Here is a 25,496-nt window from a genome sequence, read left to right as displayed (position 1 = left end):
AAAAGAATTTGTTCAAAATATTAAGCAACTCACAGAATCCTCTGGAGGCCAAGAGAGCCAGACTTAGAAATAGTGAGGCCAGAAACCACACCAAATTACGCTGTAGAACTTGCTCCAGTGAAAACACCATTGCTGCCAACACTTGGCAACAACTCTGCTTCTCAGAGAGACATTTCCGTTTGCATTGATAATGCCAGGAACTCAACCATTGAGCCCCTGTGGTCCTGTTCACCTGGGATAGATGACATTCATGTCAGCCTCCTTGTAGCATTAGCTTCCAAGCTGAGGACTCACATGGGTGCATCTGGTTGGCAACACCTATCACATGTCTGATGTCAGCGACGAGGGAGCCTAGGACAGTGACTTCTAGCTGTGTCTTGGGGGTTACAATGTGGGAAACTCTCCAGAGCTCAGAAATTATGTTCAGAAGATATTGGGAAGCCTCCAACTACTACCTAAGAGAAAAATCAGTGCCCCAGGTAAGAACCCCTGCACTGTATGAATTGTGATTGCTACCTACTGAATAGAAAGAAAAATAAGGCAGATGGAGCTTGGAAATGAAAATTGCAAGGAAATCTAGCCAGATGTGCTTTCTTTTTTATTGTGAATATATATATGTATTCACATAAATATGATTGTGAAATATATTCTCATTATAAAAAGTTCATGAAGTACAGACAAAATCTAGGGAAGAAATAAGAATCATCCAATAATTCTACCAGCAGATAACTACTCTTACCATTTTGGTTCATACTCATCCATTCATCTAATAGAGTTATAATTATATAATATGTACATTATTCATGTATATGTATTATCATATATAGATATATATACACACAAATTTGTGTGTAGATACACATAATAATTACATATGATTTTGTACCCAATTTTAAACAATATGTTTTGGGTATCTTTTCATGCTAATAAATGCTGATCATTATTATTTTTAAAGGCTGCATACCGGGCTTCCCTGGTGGCGCAGTGGTTGAGAGTCTGCCTGCCGATGCAGGGGACACGGGTTCGTGCCCCGGTCCGGGAGGATCCCATACGCCGCGGAGCGGCTGGGCCCGTGAGCCATGGCCGCTGAGCCTGTGCGTCCGGAGCCTGTGCTCCGCAACGGGAGAGGCCACAACAGTGAGAGGCCCGCATACCGCAAAAAATCAAAAACGAAAACAATAAAGGCTGCATACCGTTATATAAATACGCAATTTTTTCACTAATCACCTATTCACAAATTATTTTTTCACTAACTAATTTAGGGAAATAAAATTTCTGCTTCAAGTATATTTAGTGTAAAGAATTTTGAAACATGCAGTGAAATTGGCTTCAAAAAATTAGTAATAATTTGTACTTCCATGTGCAACGTTGAGTATGAATTTCCTCACATTGTCACAATACTTGATACTATCGACCGTTTTTATTTTAGTCATTTGTTAAGAGAAAAATATCTCAATGTTTACCTTGTATTTTTTAGTTTACTACTTAAACATATTTTATATATATTTATTTTCACTTATAGTTCTTTATTTTTAAACTGTGTGTTTATGTCCTTTGTCTACAAATAGATTGATTTTTTTAACTTTATTAATTTTTAGGGCTCTCTATAAAGATATTATTATTTTTATCTTCTACATGTCCTCCAAATATCTTTTCCAAGGTTGTCATTGCCTTTTATTAAAATCATGGTAAAACATATATAGTAAAGTGCACAGATCTTAAGTTTACAGACTGGTTTGTGTATATCACATAACAATCACCTAGATGTAGAAAAATAACATTTCCAGCACCCAAGAAGGCTCCCTCCTGTTCCTTTCCAGTCAGTACTTCCCCACAGAGTAACCCCTACCCCAACACCATAGATTAGTATTGCCCATTCTTGAACTTCATATACTAAATGGAATCATATGTAGAAACAAGTATGCAGAAAGAAGTCTCTGGCTTCTTCTACTTACCATTATGTCTAGGAGAGTCATCCATGTTGATACAGGTAAAGTAGCTCATTATTCTGAACCACAGTTTACCCGTCAGTAAAATGAGGACAGTAATAGTACTTATGTTGTGGTTGTGGAGATAAATGTGTTAATATAGCTAGAACAGTGTTTGGCCCATGGTAAATATATATGCTTAATACATGTTAGCTACTAGTATTACACTAGGATTCAATTTGCTAATTTTTTATTTGGAGCGTTTGTATTGATATTCAGAAATGAGTTTAGTCATGCTTTAGCATTTGTGCGTTTATGTGCTAGTCTTGTATTGTTTGGATATTGTGTTTTGCTAGTAAATGCTACCTTCACCTACCTGGGTGCTTTTTCCAAAAGTTGTGAAATGAACCCTTACCACTCACATCCACCAAAGATTCCTAACAAATCTGCCTCCCAGATACGTCTCAGATCTGCTGACTTTTCTCCATCACTACCTTCTCCACTGTGGTCCATACCTCCATCATCACTCTTTTTGTCCACTGTGCTAGTTACCTAACCAGTCCTCCAGTTCTAAACATGTGCTCCTTCCCCTTGACCTTAGGTAAACAATCTAAGACCTTATCAAGGTCTACCAGGCTCTTCATATCATGACCCTGCACCATCCCTCTCCATCCCTGGCTTGCACCATTGTCCCTCTCACCCTCATGCTCTGGACACACTCCCTGCCCAGCAGCACACTCTGTATCCCTAGGCTGACCAATCCCTACTTATTCTTTCCCACTGAAGTTTTCCCTGATGTGGCAATATCAAACAGCTCTCCTCATGTAATCATTCATCTTACCTTTTTTTTCTTCCTTCTCAGCATTCGCAACATGTGTAATGATGCATTTATTTGTATATTTGTTTAATATCTCTTAGGTCTGTGAGGTACTATTTTGTTTGCCACTTTATCTAGCATCATGCTTTGCACATAAGAATGCTCAGTAAATGTTTATTGAACATTTATTGTTTACTGAATGGCTCCCAGTCTGGCTGTGAACACAGATACCTAGACAATAGCAATGAAAGGAAAAATGGAAACAGATATATGGACATAGATGTTGAGGGCACAGAGGAGGAAGAAAGAAACTGTGCCAGGGTAATCCTCCCACTGACACGTTACAGAGAGTTGCTCACTGATGAACTAACCTCCCCTTGAATGTTATTCTCTCAGAGTTGACATGTCGATGGCACTATGTTACCATTTAACACACAGGGAAGGAGTTGGGTTCTTGCCAGATATTAGATGCACAAGTCCCAAAGGAGTCAAGGAGGCAAACATTTGCCTGAGCTCTTGGCTCACACACAGAGCACAATGGCAGCTCTGAAGGGGGCAGGAGTCCTCTGCACCTACCAGCCCTGTTTATTTTCTCCTGCAGCAGAGGGGGTAGCATAGGTCAGCTGAAATGGTGCATCCTAGTGAATATTTATTGACCCAAAATATCATGCTGACAGACATGCGGACAGGCAGACACAGAGGCCTCACTTCTGTGCTGCCAAGGTTGTGACACAGCTGACATTTCCCCGCACGGGTCCTGACTTCCCCAGCTGCTCCTGGGGAAGCTGGTGTCTCACTGGTGGGGGTCACTGCAGATACTGTGCCATATGCCTTCCATGCTGCTGCCCAGGCCTCTACCAAATGGTGGTCTCAAGATGTTTCCCGTTCCCCCAGCCCACACAAACGATCACCTAGCCAGTCTCTGTTTCAGTCTCTTCCCTACTAACCCTTCCATCTCCACCTTAACTCCATTGCAAGAATTCTAGGTGGCTAAATTAAGTGTGCATTTCAAAGAGGGAAGCCCCCACCAACAGTCCCCTTTGTAGTAAAGAAATGAGTTCTCGCTTTTGCCATAAAAAGTATTGGTGTCACATAAATGTGACTCAGTATCATTCTTTCCATTTTCTGGGTTTTCTTTCCCATCTCTCCCATCATAGCTGACTTTAATTGATTTAAATTTTATTTAAAACTCTTTGTTCCTGTTATAATAAGTATCAGAAAACCATAAAAAGCAAACATGCAGGTTAAAATCACTGCTTTAAGGCTGGGACTCTTATAAACACTACCCATGATAAGAGAATTTTTCCAGTCACCCCAGAAGCCCCCTAAATGCTCCCCTTCAACCACGGCCTCTCTCCCTGCTAGAGTAACCACCATCCCACCTAACTTTCACTGCAACCACTTACCACTTTTCTTTAGTCTTATCACCTAAGTGTATGTTCCTAAACACTAGTTTCATTTTACCTGTTTTTTAAATTATCTTTTTTTTAAAGATTTTTTTTTAATGTGGACCATTTTTAAAGTCTTCATTGAATTTGGTACAATATTGCTTCTGTCTTATGTTTTGGTTTTTTGGCCGCAAGGCATGTGAGATCTTAGCTCCCTGACCAGGGGTCGAACCCGCACACCCCTGAATTGGAAGGCAAAGTCTTAACCACTGGATCGCCAGGGAATTCCCCTAAATTATCTTTTAAACATCTTTTAATGCATAGGTTTTCCCCACCATGACCTTATTTTTCCTTACAATTCACTTAATGAAGAAATTGGATCACTTTTCTGCAGTTTCCTACAGTCTGAATTTTACTGATTGCTTCCCCAGAGCAAAGCTTAGTCTGTTCCTCTTCTATGTTTCCACTTATCCAATCCAGGTTCTCTCTTTTTTTCTTTTTCCTTTTTGGTCATGACAACCTCGTGGGTAATATGTTCTTCATCAGGAGGCATATACATCTCAATGTCTATCCTTGTGGTATTAGTAGTCATTGATGTCCAACACTCTATTTGTTAGTTCATTAAGATTACACTGACTTTCCAATTCTATTATTCTTTCTTTGTGAATTTGTTAAAATATTCTAATTAAGTACCCAGATAGTTTTGTTTTCTTTAGTGGTACGATTTGCATAGGAAAAGCAAGATAAAAGCTATTTTCAAAAAAAAAAAAAAAAAGTGAAAAAGTTCCCTAGCATCTTTTTTTTTTTTTTAACATCTTTATTGGAGTATAATTGCTTTACAATGGTGTGTTAGTTTCTGCTTTATAACAAAGTTAATCAGTTATACATATACATATGTTGCCATATCTCTTCCCTCTTGGGTCTCCCTCCCTCCCACCCTCCCTATCCCACCCCTCTAGGCGGTCACAAAGCACCGAGCTCATCTCCCTGTGCTATGCGGCTGCTCCCCACTAGCTATCTACCTTACGTTTGGTAGTGAATATATGTCCATGTCGCTCTCTCACTTTGTCCCCTAGCCTCTTCTAAAGATATCATTTTGGTTTTTTAGAGTTTAACTTTAAAAACTGTTAAATAAGCAACTAATCATGCGATACACTGGTATCCCTTCAGAGGATGTCACACATCCTAGGAGAGAGAAAGGGAGAAGTTAGGCCAGCAAAGTGGGAACCCTGGCAGGAGCCCAGCAGGCAGACAAGCCTCACATTTGCTCAGAGCTGACCTCCCATCTTCTGTCAGCTACTTTTGTGTCTAAAGCGGATTATGCTGGCCACACTAATGTAGAGTCAACACTCGGAGAGGGATTCAAGAGAGGCCTCTCTGGAGACACTGCCTTCCTTTCACACTCATTGTGTGGCCACTTCTAGGGATTTGGCAGTTCACCTTCCATTATTCCTCTTCCTCTGTCCAGCCTCCTCCCCACCTCCGCACAGGGAATGTCTGCAAAAGTCAGATGAGTCTGAATTCACCTCCAATTGCTGATTGACATCTGTCCTCCTGTTTTTTTCCTTTAGGGGTAGATAGCTAGGGATTATGGATCTGGGCTGCATTGGGATTGGAGTTGGGGGATGAGGGGTGAGGAGGCTGGTGCTCACTGGAACTAGAAAAACTTTTCAAGTTGATATTAGAGTTCCCAGCAGAGTCCTTAATGTCCTTTAAGAAATACCAGAATTGGGCTTCCCTGGTGGCGCAGTGGTTGAGAGTCCGCCTGCCGATGCAGGGGACACGGGTTCGTGCCCCGGTCCGGGAAGATCCCACATGCCACGGAGCGGCTGGGCCCGTGAGCCATGGCTGCTGAGCCTGCGCGTCCGGAGCCTGTGCTCCACAACGGGAGAGGCCACAGCAGTGAGAGGCCCATGTACTGCAAAAAAATAAAAAAAGAAATACCAGGATCTTTTAAAATATCTTTTTTATTGATATATAATTCACATACCATACAATTTACCCTTTTAAAGTGTACAATTCAATGTTTTTTTTAAAATATATTCAAAAGGTTGTGCAACTATTGCTACTATCTAATTCTAGGAAATTTTCATTACTCCTGAAAGAAACCCTGACCCCTTAGCAGTCATTCTGCATTATCACCTCTCCCCAACCCCTGACAATCACTAATTTACTTTCTGTCCCTGTGTTTCCCTATCTGGATATTTCATATAAATGGATCATAGAGTATGTGGACTTCTGTATCTGGCTTCTTTCACTTATCGTCTGTTCAAGGTTCATCCATGTTGTAGCATGTATTAGTACTTCATTCCTTTTATGGCTAAATATTTCGTTGTATGGATATAGAACATTTTATCTATTCATCAGATGATGGACATTTGGGTTGTTTCCATCTTTTGGTTATTATGAATAGGACTTCTGTGAACATTTGTGTACAAATTTTTGTGTGTACATATGTTTTCAGTTCTCTTGGGTATAAACTTAATGGATTGCTGGGTCATATAAGTTTGTATTTAATTTTTTAAGGAACTGTGAAACTGTTTTCCAAGGAAGCTGCACGATTTTATATTCCAACTAGCCATATAGAAGCGTTCCAGTGTCCCTGGATCCTCATCAACACTTGTTATTTTCTGTCATTTTTACTTTAGCTATCCTGGTGAGTGGGAAGTGATATCTCACTGTGGTTGTGATTTGCGTTTCTCTAATGACTAACGATGTTGAACATCTCTTCATGTGCTTACTGACCACTTATCTTCTTTGAAAAATATTTTTTACAATACTGTACATGTTCCTAGAGGGATTTGCCTTTACTAGCTCTGTCTAGTTTCTTCTTTTGCCTCTCCTCTGCCCCTTAGAACATGAGAGGAAAGTCCTAGCGTATTGTGCATATCTTCCCCTTGATCACATCTTTACTTGGAGAGGGCTGAACAGCAGCAGACTCGGAATGGGAGTAGGTTGGGGAAAGGGGGTGATGTTCTTTGTGTCATTTGAAAAAACTCCCTAAGGGAGAGTGGAAAACATTCGATATGTTAGTGCTTATCTTTCTCTTTGGGTCCTATTTTTGAACAAAGTCCCCCTTTGATGTCTGTAAGATGCTGAGGGAAGTAGAGGTCTTAGAAATCATTTCTTTGTTTTAGAAGAAGGAGAGAACAACAACAACAAAAAATAATCCGCGAAGAAGTTGGTGGGACATTCGTGGCCAGGACTGGCTCCAGGCACCTCTTCCCCTGTCTGCCTTCTTTCTTCCCCAACTCTTCTTCCTGCTCTGGCACTGAAAGACTTCCAAGTGGCTTTCAGTGTCTTCTCAGCAAGGGACTCGGTGAGCTCCTTAGCCTAGAGTGGTAGGGGCTCCATCTTGTCCCCATGTTGTGAACAAGGCTCAGATATTATCTGTGTGCTTAACATGGTGCTGGGCGCTGGGGTGAGTTTACAGGAGTGATAGTTTCTTTTCCCCTCGTTTACTCAAGAAGCATCTTTGAGCGCCTACTATGTGCCCGACTTGGTGCTTTCCCAAAGGAGACCAACTTGGGGAAAAACAACTTAGAACCCAAGTCAACGTTTGATGCATTCCATGTGGATGGTCCCCATGTGAAGAAGAGCCTGAGAAGAGAAGAAGCAGGTGGAGGGTTGAGTGATGTCCCACTGAGATGCAGAGTCACGGGGGAGTGGCCAGTTGGTGCAGCTCCCGCCATTAGCCAAAGAAGCTTGAACAGGGAGACTCAAGTCAAGGAGGGAGGACTATCATTATCCTGACATGCAGGCGGAAACAATGTTTTTGAGCTTTTGCACATTTTCCCACACTCCTCGTGCCTTACAGGAGGCTATCTAATTCCATGTGCTAATGTTATTTATGGAGGCAAGAAGTAAACTTGATCCGTCATCAACTGCTAGGAGGGTATTATCACTTTAAATATAATTGAGCTTCCTGCACCTTTTCAATTGCCATTTCCTTTCTAGTCAGTGTCAATTAATTCTCCATTGCTGGTTTTAGTTTTCTACTTGATAAGCAAAGGTTTTGAATCCATCTTGATTAAAGCAGTGGGGCCCCAACTCCATCCTGCCAGCTTTCTTTGAAGTTCACGTAAACTCTATATTCAGATCAGCTGCCCAGGGCACAGAGAAAGATGAGCTATGAACTGTGACAACATGAGGGCACCAGGCCAGATGCTTTAAGACAGTCCGCTTCCTTCTGGGAATAGAATCACTAGAGAGTTTCATCTCTCTGGAATGGTTTAGGTGTGGCTGGGGGAAAAAACCCCACAAAAATCAAAAAATGAAAAGATGATTTCTCAGGTCTCTTCTAGACTCGGTCCAAATTAGACTATTTGTTAAGATCTATTTGTTAAAGCTGGTGGCAGGCTTTCCAATGCTTGGGATTGCCCAGAAATCTGGATTCTTCTGAGATATGCCATCTGGCAAGTTGGAGGGTTGGTTAACACACAAAGGAAGTCAAAGAGGGGAAGCGTGGGATATTGTTAAATATACACCATGGCCTTTTCCTCCTATTTGTGCAACAACCTCTCTGCCTCTGCCCTCTTACAAGACTGCCTCTTCTTTCTCTCAATTCTCTTAGTTTTTTCTTTATTCTCCCTCTCTCTCTCTCTCTCTCTCTTTGTCTGTGTCTCTGTCTCTTTCTGTCTCTGACTCTCTCTCTCTTCAAAACCAACAACTTCCTTCCTTTGCCTCTTCCTCTTTCACTTATTTTTCCTCTTTATACGTATTTTCAAGTGGAAGTCATGGCTCTGATACTAATACATTTCAAATAAGCCACTGTACCTCTTTGGAGAACAGTTTTTGTCAGTAAAATGTAACGATTCTTAAATTTCCCTCAAATGCTAAAATTCTGTGATTCTTTGGAATACCTATTTTGTTCAGGTAACACAACTTTCTTGCCCTAAAAGCTGTGGAAATTGACCATATCATGGATGACAAGGCACGTGATAATTCAATCCCCTTTTCTTTCTCTTTGGGGAATCACTTTACCCTGCGTCAATATTAGAAAGTCAAACACAATCTCTGACACTCCTGTGACCCCACCCACAAACCAAGAAGCCTGAGAATAACAGTGTGTGTCCCTGAAGCAGCAGCTTCAGACATTTTATCAGCATCAGAAGCTCAGGATCTGGGAAAGAAGGATAAAGAAAAGGAGAAATTTGGAAAACACAACTTTTAAAAAGGAGAAATTTTTTTGTGGTGTTGAACTCCCGAAGTTTATTATCTGTATCTCAGATTGCACACCCTACTTTCTATGCCATGTATTTTCAAGCTCTTTCTCAGATAGAATATCTAAGAGAGCACCCCTCTCTTCCCCCAAAAGAATGAGTTTATTTTCCATATGGTACATGCTAGCAATCCTGGCATTTGACCACATTTATGTAAACATGCAGAGATAACTATAAATTATTGGACTTATCCCAGTTTGAGTTTCCAACTATGTACTACAATCATTACAGCTGTTCTTACTTTAGCCTAAGAAGATATTTTGGTCCATTATATGGCTGATTAGTCATTTAGACTGTAGACTACATTTACATTGTTTGGGGGTGGGGAACATAACAGATATTCACTGGAGGCACCAAAAATCTATATATAAGCCAACAGGTCTGCAAACTGGTAGAGGTTCCCTAACCCCTCTCACACTCCAAGTAGTAACTGACCATCAGTCACCCAGGGCTACCTGGCACTTTGAGAGGACTTTGGGAGAACCTGGGCTCTCCCCCAGAGTATTTAGATCAAAGAGAGCAAGAGGCCAGGATAACTAATAGCCTCACTTTTAAAAATCTGGGCCCTTTCCAACAGATCTGGGACTTGGTGGGGAGGGGACCCCGGTGGGCCTTAATAGCATTGTAGGAATCTTGGCAGTAAAGACTAAGCTGAGCTTTCTCACTCAGCTCCCCCCCACTCATCCCCACCACAGGTCTCGCTGCTTAGCACAAGCTGAGCTCAGATCCCCTGAGGGTCCCGTAGGGCTGGAAATCTTGGGCTGTAGCCTGGTGCCAGCATCTGGGACAACCTGCAGGGGGCGCCCTACAGGCTCTGCCTTCCACAGCTCTTTCACTCTAGTACTTGGAGGAGTTATTCCACTACTGTTATTTGTAATTAACCATGCAGTTTATTCACATAGTATCTTAGGTTTTAGGCACTTTTTTTCTCAAAGAACTTTTATATGTTTTATTTAATTTTTTATTCGCGCCTCACAATCACCAGGCGAAGTAGCCTGGGTAGAGGTGAAATGATCTTAAAGTTTAGGTGGGAAACAGTGGTACAGACTATATTGGAAGGCAAGCGTCTTGATTCCTAGACCTGTGCTGTTTCTACAAAAGTTCTTTACAATGAGGATAATAATAAACAGAAAACACTTCTGCTATCCCTTTTATTTTCATTTTCCTCTTTAAAACTTTGACATGTTTTATTTATGTCAGTCCTCCTGAGATCAGTTTTCATGAAACCCTAGTACTTTACTGGCTGTCCTCCATGCTCAAACAATGTCGGGTAGGATCTCCAGTCTTGTTCTGATTTATTCAGCAGATGGAGAGTTATTATCAATATTTCTTCAGAGTTTGAGGGGGTACTTTTGGATGATAGAGTTAGTTTCCATTTATCATCATTTTATCCCCAGTGCTGGCTTTGGGGGCTCTGATTTTTGCCGTACAAATGTGAACCATGAGGTTGCATTCAACTTGGCCTATTTCAAAGCCAGAAGAATAGAGACCAGAACATAGAAATATATGGTGGCCTTTGGCAACTTGGTGGAAATGTCTACTTACAGCATTGACTCAGATCTTTATTTGTCCCTCTTTAGACCTTGAAGAGGTCATAGAAAACATTGAGTAGCTCTGATTCAAGGCTCTTGTTCTCACTGATGCAGAAAGTGAGACTCAGAGAAGTCAGGAGACTTGCCTGAGATCACACAGCTGCTTGGTGGCAGTGCTGGAACTAGGTATCAGGTCATTTGTTCTGGGTCTGAGGTGTTGTCTGTGAAACCACAGGACCTCTCAAAAACAAGGGCTGGCTATGAAGAATGCTGAGGGGGATTCCATGTGATTAACTCAGCTCAATAAACACGCACTGAGGCCACCACAGGGAAAACCAGCGAGGTGTTGTGTGGAAGCCCACACAGCTCGAAAGGGCTGACTGGGCAAGTCCAACTCTATTTGTTCCTCAGTTCTGTCCGAGGGGTACAAGGGTCAGGCCTCCTGAAATGCTGCTATGTCTACATTAAGAAATTCACTCTGAAGACTAAAATCTTTTGTTTGGATGGATGGGACCCAAGCTTTTCCTTTATTCCCTGCGGTAACAAAAAGGAAGGCCATGGAGAGGCTTTCCTACCAAACCACAGGAAGATTAAAGGGCCAGGGAGAAGGAATGCATTTTGGATGAGGAAGTCGGAGAGTTCTTGAGCCCAGAAAGGAGCCTTCTCCTTATTAATGGTGGCTCTACCACAGCTGTGGCTTGGAAACGGGAAAGACAGGAGGCGGAAGAGACCCACGTATGGGTCTGTGTCTCTGACTGCAGACATGTGCTTTGGACACCGTGTCCCACCGGCGCTTGGAAAGGGGCAGGAATCCTCGCTGCCCACGTCTCGCAAGAGTCCCTGGGCTTCCCTGGTGGCGCAGTGGTTGAGAGTCCGCCTGCCGATGCAGGGGACACGGGTTCGTGCCCCGGTCCGGGAAGATCCCACGTGCCGTGGGAGCGGCTAGGCCCGTGAGCCATGGCCGCTGAGCCTGCGCGTCCGGAGCCTGTGCTCCGCAACGGGAGAGGCCACAGCAGTGAGAGGCTCGCGTACCGCAAAAAAAAAAAAAAAAAGAGTCCCTGCTGGCCACCTTCTCCCTGTCTCGGAGGCAGTGAGCACCGTGGGGGAGGAGTTGAAATTGCTAAGAATAGCCATGGTCTTTGAGACATGCTCTTTTCAAGGAATCAATGGAATTAGAAATGAGATATTAGCTCTAATCAGTCACATATGTTGGGTTCTTAGCCCCTAGGAAAAGAATTTCTGACTGCGGCTCCTCACCCAGTGGGGAAAAGGCATCTACACCTGTGGATCTGGCAGGGCCCCTCTTCTGTCCTCTGGAGGGTCCAGCACAAAAGTACCCCTTAGTATACGCTGTCAGTCTGTCATCTGGTCTGATCTAAAGTGGCCAGGCTTCTGACTAAGCATCCCCTATGTGGCTTTTCAACAAGTGTAGAAGAATTTCAAGGCACACATAGATCCGGACTGAGCCAAGAACTAGGGGCTGGAGGTAAATTCCAGCTCCCCTTTGTCTTATTTGCTTATGTTTCTGAGATGTGGAGGTGTTTGGAGAATTAGGCACATAGTGAGAGGATGGGTTTTTTGTTTTACTTTTTATTTTACAAAAATTTAAACCTAAGAATAAATTGCAAGAATAATCACATGAACCCCTGTGTGCCCTTCATATAGACGGAGGATTGGTGAGCAGGTTTTCACTAAGCATGTGAGTTTCTCAGTATGGTCCCCTGACCACCTACATCAGAATCACCCCCAGACCTCTTCACTCAGGACCTCAAAGCAGCCTGGGATGCTGCACTCTGCACAGTTCCCCAGGGAGTGTTGATAGGCTGGTACCTGTGAACTGCCCTGTTGTGATCCTCAGGTGTCTGTTAACTTGCCCCTTCATTCTTTTTTCTTTTTTGTCTCCGTTGGGTCTTTGTTGCCGCACGTGGGCTTTCTCTAGTTGCGGCAAGCAGGGGCTACTCTTCGTTGCGGTGCACGGGCTTCTCATTGCTTGGCTTCTCTTGTTGCGGAGCACAGGCTCTAGGCGCGCTGGCTTCAAAAGCTGTGGCGTGTGGGCTCAGTAGTTGTGACTCGTGGGCTCTAGAGCGCAGGCTCAGTAGTTGTGGCGCACGGGCCTAGTTGCTCCACGGCATGTGGGATCTTCCCGGACCAGGGCTCGAACCTGTGTCCCCTCCATTGGCAGGCGGATTCTTAACCACTGCGCCACCAGGGAAGTCCCTGCCCCTTCATTCTTTGTGTTACCAACTCCACCAGCTCCAATGAGTGGTCAGAATATTGTACTAATTGATACCATCTCTTTAGACCCTGCATTATACCTTCGAAAATATAAACAAGAGGAATCAGCCCCTTTTCCTTTTCTGACATGGCACTCTTCCGCTTAGCTACTACGCATGACCCTTATTCAAACTCAACAGACTTGTAATGAAAATAAAATCTCGTGTTAAGGTTCTTGCCAACTTTTTAATACTTAAGTTTAATTTATGATTCACATTGAAAGTTGGTTTTATAGCCCTGGGCCTGTGCTTAACTAGAAACATCCCCTATGAATTATTTGTGTCTGGGTGATGGGTGTGAATACAGACACACTCACACAAAACACTAGTAGAACTTTTATTTATTTATTTATTACTATTTTTTTTTCAGTACTCGGGCCTCTCACTGTTGTGGCCTCTCCCGTTGCGGAGCACAGGCTCCGGACGTGCAGGCTCAGCGGCCATGGCTCACGGGCCCAGCCACTCTGCGGCATGTGGGATCCTCCCGGACCGGGGCACGAACTCGTGTCCCCTGCATCGGCAGGCGGACTCTCAACCACTGCGCCACCAGGGAAGCCCAAGTAGAACTTTTAAATGTCAACATTTAAGTATTCCAAAGGGAGCAAAGAACAAAGTTAATTTTCTGGAGAGATTTGAAGTCCAAGGTCTAATCTACAGTTGTTCCTGTTTTGGGGTCTGCATTATGTCATTTAAAATAAGAAGAGTTAAGGAAGCAGGGATGGGTGAAATGGAAAAGGATGGGGACGGGTGGTCAGGGAGCAAATAGCAGATTAGGTGTTGACACACTGAAGTCGTAGTCAGGCAGCGGAGTCGTGGCCAGGTAAGAGACCCCGCATGCTTCTTCAGATGGGTGAATGTTTCTTGTACATATTTGCATTCCTCACAACACCGTGCCCAAGACTTGCCACAGAGCAGGTGCTTGGCATTTGCTGAATGCTTATATGAATGTCATCCCTCAGCTTCTTATGAAGATGCCACTGGCACAATTTCAGGGCTTAGAGAGGGCAGAGGTACGAACCTGCCCCTGGGGCTCACATTTTGGTCTCTCCTTTAGCTTCTGCTGCTCACAAGCCACCACGTTGCAAAGCTTCAGGAACCACGTCCACTTATGTAGAACAGAGTGTGAATGGAGGCCCTAGAATTTGGCCCCTAGCAACTCTCACTGTGCCCTGGGCACCTTCTGGGAGGATGCTGTGACCGCTATGGGCACAGCCTCCCTCCCGGAGTTAGCAAATTGGATTTGTGTGTTCACACTCCCTCCTATTGTTCACTCACTCACAAATGCTGCTCATCTACAGTTTTGTGCTGCTTTCTCAGGGAAGCCTAGCGGCCAGATCCCTTTAGGAAATTGACCCCCCTCTCCCCGCACAATACCTTTTATCCGCAGCATTCCTAACCCTGTTCTGTAAGTATCATAAATGCCGAGAGTATCTGGGACCCTTAAAGTTGAAGACATTCACTTTATTGAGGTTCTAACGGAAGGCCTTAGAGTTATGGCTCTTGGAGAAAGGAAGGATAAATGTGATATTTTGGGCACACGCTTTTCCAATTATGGGCAGCTCAAACCCAGTATTGCGCCTCATCCATCTCAATCTGAAGGCTGTGGGGAGGCTGCTCCTAGACATCTTTGCACACTTAATCTCAAACCCCACTCATGCAGCTTCTAAATTTTTTAAGATTAATCAAATCTAAGTCTTGCAAAGTGGTGCACTCTGATTTATATGAGTTTTGGCAAACAGGCCCAGCGAATAAAAACTTTCTTAGTTGGAAATGACAGCATTAGGGGGACGAGGGCTGGAGAACCATACCAGGGCACCCTGTTTTGATGAGCCGGTGGCAGCTCCTGGAACTCCGTTAAAGGACTCTTAACTTGGTGTGGTGCTAAGGCGGGAGCCTCCAGGTAGCATGTGAGGACTGGTGTATCCTCCTACCCTTAGATTTATTTTTGAGCTCTAGTTCCCGTGAAGGAAAACCTTAGAAAGTCTTGTCTCAGAGGGATTGGCATTAAGCTGTGCAGGATTCTGTGGTAGGGGCTGGAGGTGAAAGTTGAGAAGCTAGAATCAGCTCTGGCTCAGGAGCTCATCAGAAAGATGCCCAGCTACCCACTGCAGGGGTCAGTGAATTCATACTTGACTCAAGCCATTGCTTTCTAAGAAGGTCCAGTGTAATGAATCAATCTGGCAGCAGTCAGTATAGCATAGTAACATACAGTTAAGCTTGGTTCTGAGTTCCTGGTTCTGGGTTACTATTCCATCATAAGCATTTCCCTGCAGTGAATTAACCTTGATCTTGGCCTTAATGTTCAGTAATCTTAGCTTGTCCCATAAGAGCACTGAAAGTTGAAGCCTTTTTTCTGGCAGTGCCTTGCTCCCCTGCCATGGAGGGGGAATGAACAGAGTCAGGCTGGCTAACTAAGTGAGCTGGGGCACCAGGAAACATGCCAGCGCACAAGGGAAGTATTTTGTAGGAAACAGAGGGAGAAGCCCCGTCACACAAATTGGGCCTTCTGATGGGAGAAAGGGATAGCTATGGCTTGTCAGGCTCAGCATCAAGTACACCAGATATGGTGCAGATGGGTAGCAACAAGACAGGTTCCAGACCAACAGGTAAGGGTCTGAACCCCTGGGAAAACATTGGTCTTTGTCAGACTGGCTTCAAAACTTGGTGGGACTGGGCCGTGCAGCTATCTGGGAAGGAAGAACTCTTCCTTTCTAAGACATATGTCAAAGGAGCAGTACCCTCTGTGGAAACAGAAGAGGGTTTAAAATTAACACCTAGGAAAAAGTTATTTAAAATAAACATCTGGACAATACCTGGTACGTGTTACTCTACATTTTCTTTTAGGGTCTTTTGTAAAACATGACTAGATTCTCTCAACCCATCACAGGCACTAAATATTTTTTCTAAAGAGACAGCGAAATATCAGAGTAAAATCATGCACCTCCTTACAGACAGGCAGCAGGATTTCAGAGCACAGATTAACCTGGTGCACGAGGCAGGTGCTTGGCCTGCCTTTGCAGAGTTCATTGCTCTCTGAGAAATAAGATTAACACACAGGAAAGTACAGGGACCTGTATAAGCCAAATGATGAGTGCCATACGGATGCAGACAAATGAGTGATAAATGAGGTTCATGGTCACAGGGAAAGGGCTAAAGGACCCAAGGACAAGTGGGATACAATTGGCAGGGGAAGAATGAGGGTGACAACGGTCAGAGAGGCACAGAGCGCTCTCAGGCACTGGTGAGGTGGTCTACAGCAGAGGGAGGGTAGAGTGGAGATGGATGGGAAAGAAAGGGGGAGGGCTCAATTTTTAATCTTTCACTTTATCCAATCCAGAAGGCCCATTGGAGATGTGGAAAGATCTCCAACTACTTCTGAGGCTTCAGATCCACTCAAGGGCAAAGTCAAGGATACCTAATGATTTCCTTTAGTATTCAGGTCTGGTAATGAAATCTAGGTCAGTAAAACAAAGTGACTTTGGCCTAGAATTTGGCTGAGGTTGGCGAACATTTTGCATCTTCCCCCTGAAATTGCCCTGTTGTTCTGTCATTAATAACAGCAGCAGCAGCAACAACAATAATAATGAAAAGCAAACTCTTACTCTATGTGGCAGACACTGTTTTAAGCTCTTTCAGTATATTAACTCATTTAATTTTCACGTCAACCTGATGAAGTAGTTACAAGCATTATTCTCCTTTTTTAGGTGAGGAAACTGGAGCAGAGGCAGTTCCTGCTTTAACCACTGCTTTCCCTGCCTCTTATAAATTACCAGTAGGATGATCACTGTGTAATATAATAGCAGGGCCCAGCTCACACGTACTTTGTTTGGTTTTACCTTTGTTTGGTAACAAGTGGTTACCACTTGTTCTTAGGTACCTTGCGCCATCTTGGAGAAATTATTTGAAACTAGTGCCTGGTCAGAGCATTGCTTCTTTCCTGGCATAGTGGGGGATTTGGGATGGTGAGCTGCAGAGCTGCCAAGCTCCCTGCGCTGGGCTTTGCATTCCACAATTGGAATTGTGTGCCCAGGTGTTTCTTACCTGGGCACACTCTACAAGGTAAGGCTTCAAAGTACATACACCCTTTGACCAGAAGACATGAAATTTAATTATTATACTTCACAATTCTCTTCATGTAATTATTGCATATCTTTATATTATATTAAAGAATTCCCATTTCTTGAATGTTATTGTGTGTTTATTAAGAACAAAGCATGGTGAGTGCTGTCAGGGGTACAGTGATGAATAAGAAAAGGACTCTGACCTCATTTACAGTGCTCTGGGGTAGACAGAGTATATGCAAATAATCGTAATGACCAAAATACATTCTTCCAGAACCAATTCTGTTGTGGTTACACAATTTTTGGAACATTCAACAAATTCAATTCAATAAACATTTATTGATTATCTACTATGTGCCAGGTGCTGTGATAGATTCTGAGGATACAAAGGTGAAAAAACTTTTGTTCCTGTCACCATCTATAGTTACTCTAGTTTGAAGCTGTGTGAACACACTCTAGGGAAGCCAGAGGAGGGAAGGAATAATTTTGCCTGGTGTGGGGCTAAGAGGAAGGCTTTCTAGAGGGAGCAGCAGTTGAACTGGACCTTGAAAGTTTTATGGGACATCACTGGACTAGAAGGGACACTTTTAGGACAGGAAAAGGTGAGCAAACCCACAGAGGCACAGGGGAGTACAGTGTGCTTGGTTAATGTGCTGTACCAGGCTGGAAAGAGAAGCTGGAACCAAGCTGTGAAGGCCTTTTAATAGCCATAATACATTGTTCGGACTTTACCTTGTGCAGTGGTGGGAAGGGGGTGGGGAATCAGATAATAAATTGGGTAGTCAGTTCCTGAAATAGTCAATACTGAACTTAATTAGATTCTGGCGACTGCATTGAAAAGCATAACAGATTTTAGAGTTGAAGGACCAGGCTTGAATCCCAGTGTGTTGATTATAAGCCATGTGGCCTTGACCAGCTTATTTAACCTCAGCTGTAAGAGGAGGCTAATAAGTATATCAGCCTTACAAGGTCATTATGAGAACAGAAGGAGACATTAGAGAAAAATGGTTTCTATACTGTTAAGCACTGTGTAAATGTTAATTAATAATGTTATTTGGTGCCAGAAAAAGGGAGATGCTGTGAAAGTGCCCGTTTGTTTAACATCTTCTCTCTGTGTTGTAGAGAATTCTTGGTTTTTCAGCAGTGTAAACGCTAATGGTTTGCTTTCCACGTGCCATGAAAACTGTTTTTAGATGTGATGCTTCTAAACTTGGTATACAGCCTCGCACAAACGAGGGCAAAAGGAAACTAGCATTTTCTGAGTACTGTCCTGTGCCAAACACTTGGCAAACATCGTCTCGTTTAATCTTCACTGTAACCCTTTGAGGTAGTTATTATCCCCATTCTACAGATTAGGAAATCAACATTGAGAGTTAACTTGTCCAGATTAATTAGGAAGTGGCAGACCGTGGACTTGAAAGTTTTATCTATGCTGTCATGCTTGTTGTGCCTCACTGTGCTGTCCCACAGAGAGCAAGGTGGGCGAAGAGCTGTCTTAGCCCCCAGTGGCCTTCCAATTTCCAGCTCCAATTCACCTGAGATCTTGATATCCTTACAACTATCTCCTTCTTTATTTAAACTAGCTGGTCCTGCAATCAAATAGCCTAGATCAAACAAGCACACAGTAAATTCTTGCAGAATGACTGGCCAATTGGTGTATCTTTTGTCACTTCTCTAGATGTTTTCACCCTGAGCACCACCTACTACACTTTATTGATTTCACTGTATTCTTTGGTCTGCCATTTGGTTCTGGGGCCATTGTTCTGGAAGAGTGAGTAAACAATGCTTTAGAAATTACTCACCAAAGAGATGAAAAGATACTGGAACAGAGGTATTGATGAAACATTCATGGGAGGGAGGCTATTTTAGATGGTCTGAATACTTGTGAACGAATTCTATAATGTCTCTAAAACCTGTATGATGATTTATTTCAATGTATTGTAAAATTTAATTCTGTTATAGGTTAGGATTTTTGGTTCCACTTTTAATAATAACAAAAAGCCTTTTATATAAAGGAGAAAGGGCACACACTGAAAAGCAAAGAACAGTCTTTCTTGTTGACTAGCAGCGACATATTTCCTTAGAGGAAAAATCCTGCGGCAGACTGAGTGTCAGGAAGAAGAATAATTTATGACGTTAATACTCTAGCTGAAAAGAACAGTTAACCACTCCTTTTTGAAGCAGAGTATGGAAAGAGGGAAAGGTTTAAGTTTAAGAGGTTAACTCATCTTTGTTTTTAACTCTTATTTTTTTTAATCTTGCTCCAAATTTTATTAGCCTTTTAAAATGTGAACTTATGCTAATATAAGTAAATCTGTAGTGTTGCTGCTTAATGAAAGTTCTATTTTGTGAAGGGAAAGCCTGTCATTATGAAAGTGGGCTAAGGGGATCCAGAGGGTTTGAATATTGAGGCTGCAAACCAGGCAGCTGCATTCATAGTCAGTACCTGGGCTGAAAAGGAGCATCACCTTTGGAATGTTGACCAAATAAAATAATGGCAGACATCGCAGTACCAAAATGGAAAATCCAACACACTGACTTTATCTCCAGTGTGAATTTTGAGTCAATGGAACCCTTGCCAGTGGTGGAGAAACGGAAAGAGCATTGAACCTGGAGGCAGAGGACTGGGTTGCCTGTGTTGCTGCCACTTGTTTGCTGCGTGGGCTTGTGCAAACCATTTAACTTCTCTGAGCTCAGTTTTTTCATTGATAAAATAGTGATGATACGAGAAAGGTCCTTGGAAAGTCTTCATTTTCTAGGAGTGTGAGGCTGAATCTTCTAGAGAGGTTATGGACAGGATTAATAAAACCCCATATTTGACCATGACTAGCATAGTGCCTGGAGCAAAGTGAGCACTCCAACACTGCTTGCTACCTTCCTCGTTCCTTCACTCGGTGCTGAGCACTGACAAGACCACAGCAGGTCCCTGTTAACCGAGAATAACATGTTCAAAAGCCCCGCCACCGCCTTTCTGTTGGTGGGTAGCAGAAGGTATGATGCTACCTGAGCATGTATAATCCATGTCTCCTGGGACTTAAGCACTTGGGAAGCAACGGATTCTTCTCCATATTTGGGTTTCAAAATAAAACTTCTAAACTAGATAGAGGTCTAATTTAAAACTGGAATGATCATGTGGTTCAAATGATCAGTGTCTGCTATTTACCATAGCCAAGACATGGAAACAACCTAAATACCCATCGACAGACAATTGGCTTAAGAAGATGTGTGTGTGTGTGTGTGTGTGTGTGTGTGTGAGTGTGTGTGTATGGAATATTACTCATTTGTAAAAAAGAATGAAATATTGCCATTTGCAGCAACATGGACGGACCTAGAGAATATTATACTTAGTGAAGTGTCAGAGAGAAAGATAAATATTGCGATACTATATGATATCACTTATATGTAGAATCTAAAAATAGTACAAATGAATTTCTATACAAGACAGAAGCAGACTCACAGACATAGAAAATAAACTTATGGTTACCAAAGGGGAGAGGGAGGGAGGGAGAGAGGGAGGGACAAATTGGGAGTATGGGATTAATAGATACAAACTACTATACATAAAATAGATAAGCAACAAGGATTTACTATATATAGCACACGGAATTATATTCAATATCTTGTAATAACCTATAATGGAATATAATATGAAAAAAATAAATGAGTCACTTTGCTGTATGTCTAAAATTAACAATCTTTTAAATCAGCTATACTTCGATAAGAAAAAAATTGATCAGTGTTTGAAAAAGAAAAGTCAGCTTCCACAGAAATACTTAGAAAAGGAGGCACTAGCTAGGATAAGCTCTGGGCTGGAGGGTGTCAGCCTGCAGGTGGGGTGTGGAGGTGGGGGCCAGAAGAAGAGAAGGCTGCCTCAACATTCCTTCATCAACTGCAAATTGCTCTGCCAGGGAGGATTCCCCACTTGGGATCAATAAGCTGTTCTCAGCTGATACTCTTTAAAGCCTAGAAAAGTGTGGAAGCAATCATACCGTGGGGGAGTTTCCACGTGGCCCCAGGCGTGCTGAGGTAGAAGAATGAAAGCTGCTCTAGAGAGCTTAAGACAGAGGAAGGGAAACAGCTGTGAGCATCTCTGGACAGAAGAAACCCGTGACAGACGCACACACGGTGAGAAAGAGAAAAGGAGCAGGGAGACAGGGCAGCAGGAAACAGCACATTTCCATTCATTTCATCTTAAAAACATAATGGTCTTTTAAGAAAAAAAATTCAGGAACTGGTTCATCCTGTATGAAAATTTGTTTTTAGCAAGTGAGTAAACAAGTCAGGTTTTAACTTAAAAATTTAATTCTCTCCTGTTCACTGTCTCATCAATGTAGGCTTGATAGTACATAGTAAAGCTACAGAGTTTAATACTATAGTGGATAGTAGAGTTTAACACTGCATGTGTGGAATTTAACTTGTGACTAGTTTAGGATTGGATGAAACTGGACAGATCCAAAGATGGAAATATGGTCTTTATTGCTTCTTCTTTCACGTGGGCTGGAAGACTGTTGGTCTGTAAAGTAACCAAGATGATAGGAACATATGTTGGGAAACTAAATTAAAAGAAATATGGAAAAGGGGGAGGTAGCTACCACCTATTATGCTGTGCATCTCAATCTTTCTGAGTCTTTGTTTCCTCATCTGATAAATTAGTATAATAATGCCTGTGGGCTTGTGTAAATAAGATTATACAGCTCATATAAGAGGGCTTGACCTATAGGAGTAGATAGTGGATGCATCAACGTTGGTTCACTTTCTCTGGCAGAGCACCACGTTCTCTGGTGAAACATTTGTTGACTGCCATGCAGAAATGCGTTTCATGTCACCTAAGGCAAATGGGGTGTTGGTGATTGAGTTTAAGTTTTCTTTTCCTCAACCTCGAGGGACAAGAGTTAAGTTAGGAGGGTAGATATTTCGTGTTTCTTGCTATGTCAGAGAGTTTGCTGGAGGGGGTGGTTGGGGAGCGGGGAGGGTGATGGCTTTTCTGGTGCCTCTGTTAATCATACACTAAGTGGTTGCCAAGCAGCTGAAACAGCTACATTTTCTGGCATGGTTTACTTACTGCTGGCCTATAGAGAGGTAGCCTTAGAGAGGTTCCCAGAAGAAACTCAACAGTAAGTGTCCACTCCTCTTGGATACCCTGCTAAGCACTTTCAAATGCAATACCCCATTTGCTTCTCAGACTTACTCTAGGAAGTAACATCCCCACTTTAAGGAAGGGAGATCACAACTGAGAGAGATTGATTTGCCTGCAGACTTATTACAATCAGCACCCGTACCCTGAGGCTAGAGCTAAATATTGAGCCTGAGTTCCTTGTGAGCTGGTAGAAGGGGAAGGAGAGAAGAAAAAGGACCAAGTCTGTCAGTATTGATTTAAACTCCTCATTGCTTCTGTTGTGCACATCTCTGCAGTGTTCTCAGGCAACCTCTGGAGGAATCCAGCACACACGGAATATCTCCAGCCACCCCACAGCACATCCCCAGAGCTTCAGCTCAAGAGGTAAGCCGCAGCCCACTCTGCATGCCACTGCAGACGGCTACTTACAAAAGGGACTGTTTCAGAGTTAACTTCATTTCATTGATGAGTTTCATTTCATTGTCCAACAGACTTGCCTAGGTTGTCCACGAACACTCCTTCATTTAGGAGCCAAGTTGTGGGGTAATTTATAGGGATGTTGTTACTTCACATTATTGCTATTCTTACAGTGATGAAAGAAACCACCACTTCTTAAACATTTGCTGGCTGTGGACCAGCGTTTCACATATATCCTCTCTTTTAATTCTGACAACTCAATGAAGTAAATATTATCATTCTCATTTTACAGACAAAAAAATTCAAGGAGGTTAAGACGCTGCACAATGCCCTCTTTTTTTTTTTTTTTGCAGTATGCGGGCCTCTCACTGTTGTGGCCTCTCCCGTTGCGGAGCACAGGCTCCGGACGCGCAGGCTCAGCGGCCATGGCTCACGGGTGCAGCCGCTCCGCGGCATGTGGGATCTTCCCGGACCAGGGCACGAACCCGTGTCCCCTGCATCGGCAGGCGGACTGTCAACCACTGCGCCACCAGGGAAGCCCTATGCCCTCCTTTTAATACTCAAGAATGTGGTCTTTCCACCTCACCATAGTCTCTCAAATAATTATTCTCTGCATTGAAATGAGGCGTGAAGACTGGGCTCTGGGATTTCAAGACTGCTGCACTCCTAAATGAAGTTCGTCCTCTATAAAGTTAACTTCCATCCCCTAAACCTTTACACTGAGATAAATTAATGGATCAAAGATAGGAAGGATGATCTCTGTCCCTTTCAAGGCATCTCAAGTTTATGATTCTGAAACCAGGGTACTCCCGCTGGATTTAGCTTTGAATTGTTCCTCACACTCCACCATGGATGCTCACAAGATTGTTGACTCTTTCTTCCTAATGTTTCCTGTATTCATTCCTTGTCGTCTAATTGCACTGTCACCACTCTCCTGTATTATTTCAATAATTTCCTAACTTCTCCTTGCCTCCAGGCTTTTCCCATTCTAAATCTTGCTCCTAGATCAGTCTTCCCAGAGTCATTTTGTAAGTGTCAGTTCCCATTCAGAAACATTCCATTGGTATGATGCATCCATTTAGGCTGATGTTGGAGAAGAACAGTTAATGACATGATATGGAAAAAATGATCACAGCATGTTATTAAATGAAAAAAAAAAGTTACAAAATACACCCCGTGTTACTATGGGTGATCTATGTGTGGTGGAATCATGGATGACTTTATTTTCTTTTTGCTTATTCAGAGCTTTTAAATTTTTGGCAATAAACATTATTCTTATAAGATAAAAAACTAGAAGTTACAGTAAAAAATAATGAAAAGGTATTCAGGATAGTGTAAAAGAGAACAATAATGAGATTCTATTCCATTTTTTTAAATTGAATATATTTGACATAACATTGTGTAAATTTAAAACATGTTACTTTGATACATTTATATATTGTAGTATGATTGCCTTTGTAGCTATATTTATCATTACATAATTATAGTACAGTATTGTTGTCTATATTCATTATACTTGCATTTGATCACTATGGCTTATTTGCTACTCATTGTAAGTTTGTACCCTTAAAAAACATCAATCTTATCTCCCAAGATTCTATTTTTTTACCATTCAATTAGCAAAAAAAGTAAAAGAGTTACAATAGCCTGTGTTTCCAGGGGTGTGAGAAAGGGCATGCTCATGCACTGTAGGTGGGGAAGTAAACTGATACAATTTTTGTGGAAGATAATGTGCAGGATTCATTAAAGTGAAAAATTTGCATATGCTTTTACCCAACAACTCTAATTTTAGGAATCAATCGTATAGAAAGACAGTTCTCAAAGTTTGAGCTAGGCCAACAACAGTAGCATCACCTGAGCAATTTTCAGGTGCAACCCCTAAGCTACTAAATCAGAAACTGTGGGAGTGGCATCCAGGATCTGTGGTTCAACAAATCACCTGGAGAGGTGATTCTGATGCATGTTGAGATTTCAGAGCCACTGTAAGAAATACCCTTCCTAAGGAGGTACCTTTGTGTGAACAAGGGCACAAGGGTTACTGTACAATGATATACATTACTACCTTATTTGTAATGTTGTAAAATTAAAAACAACCTATGGGGACTTCCCTGGTGGTCCAGTGGTTAAGACTTCACCTTCAAATGCAGAGGGTGCAGGTTTGATCTCTGGTCAGGGAGCTAAGATCCCATATGCCTCGCAGCCAAAAAACCAAAACATAGAACAGAAACAATATTGTAACAAATTCAATAAAGACTTTAAGAATGGTCCACACCAAAAAAATCTTTAAAAAGCAAACAAAAACCCCCCTATGTATTCAGTAGGGAAACTGCTAAATAGGTTTTATTAATTTATCCTGTGAAATACTTATGCATTGGTTAAGGAGAAAAAGTATTAGCATGGAAATATCATTAGTACATATGGCTTAATTTTTTTAAAAAGTATTGGGTTGGACAAAAAGCTCATTCGGGTTTTTCCATAAGATCTTACAGAAAAACCTGAATGAATTTTTTAGCCAACCCAATAATTTGCAGAAATAAATATCTATCATATTATTAACCACAGTTTATATTGTTTAAAAACAATAAATTCATTTATTACTTATGAAAAGAAAATCCTCCCACTGGCTCCTATAATATAGAATTAAAACTTCTTAGCCTGGTAATGAAGGTCCTTCGTTATCTGCTTCAGACCTGATTCTCCAGCTCCATGCTCCCCACCCCCAGTATCTCCATAAAGAAACTC

General features: G+C 42.3%; 1 long non-coding RNA gene across 1 annotated transcript in view; it reads left to right on the top strand.

The window, feature by feature from the left end:
* Positions 1-22,703, top strand: part of LOC114898710 — a 72,648-nt gene extending 49,945 nt beyond the window's left edge. The window contains exon 3 of the long non-coding RNA XR_003794447.1: positions 22,634-22,703. This is a non-coding gene — a long non-coding RNA (uncharacterized LOC114898710). The remainder of the gene's footprint in view (positions 1-22,633) is intronic.
* Positions 22,704-25,496: the final 2,793 nt, after the last annotated feature.

Source organism: Monodon monoceros, unplaced genomic scaffold, assembly GCF_005190385.1.
Source record: "Monodon monoceros isolate NGI ecotype Baffin Bay Population unplaced genomic scaffold, NGI_Narwhal_1 Super_Scaffold_18, whole genome shotgun sequence".
NCBI classification, from domain to species: Eukaryota; Metazoa; Chordata; class Mammalia; order Artiodactyla; family Monodontidae; genus Monodon; species Monodon monoceros.
This window is presented reverse-complemented; position numbering and strand designations above follow the sequence as displayed.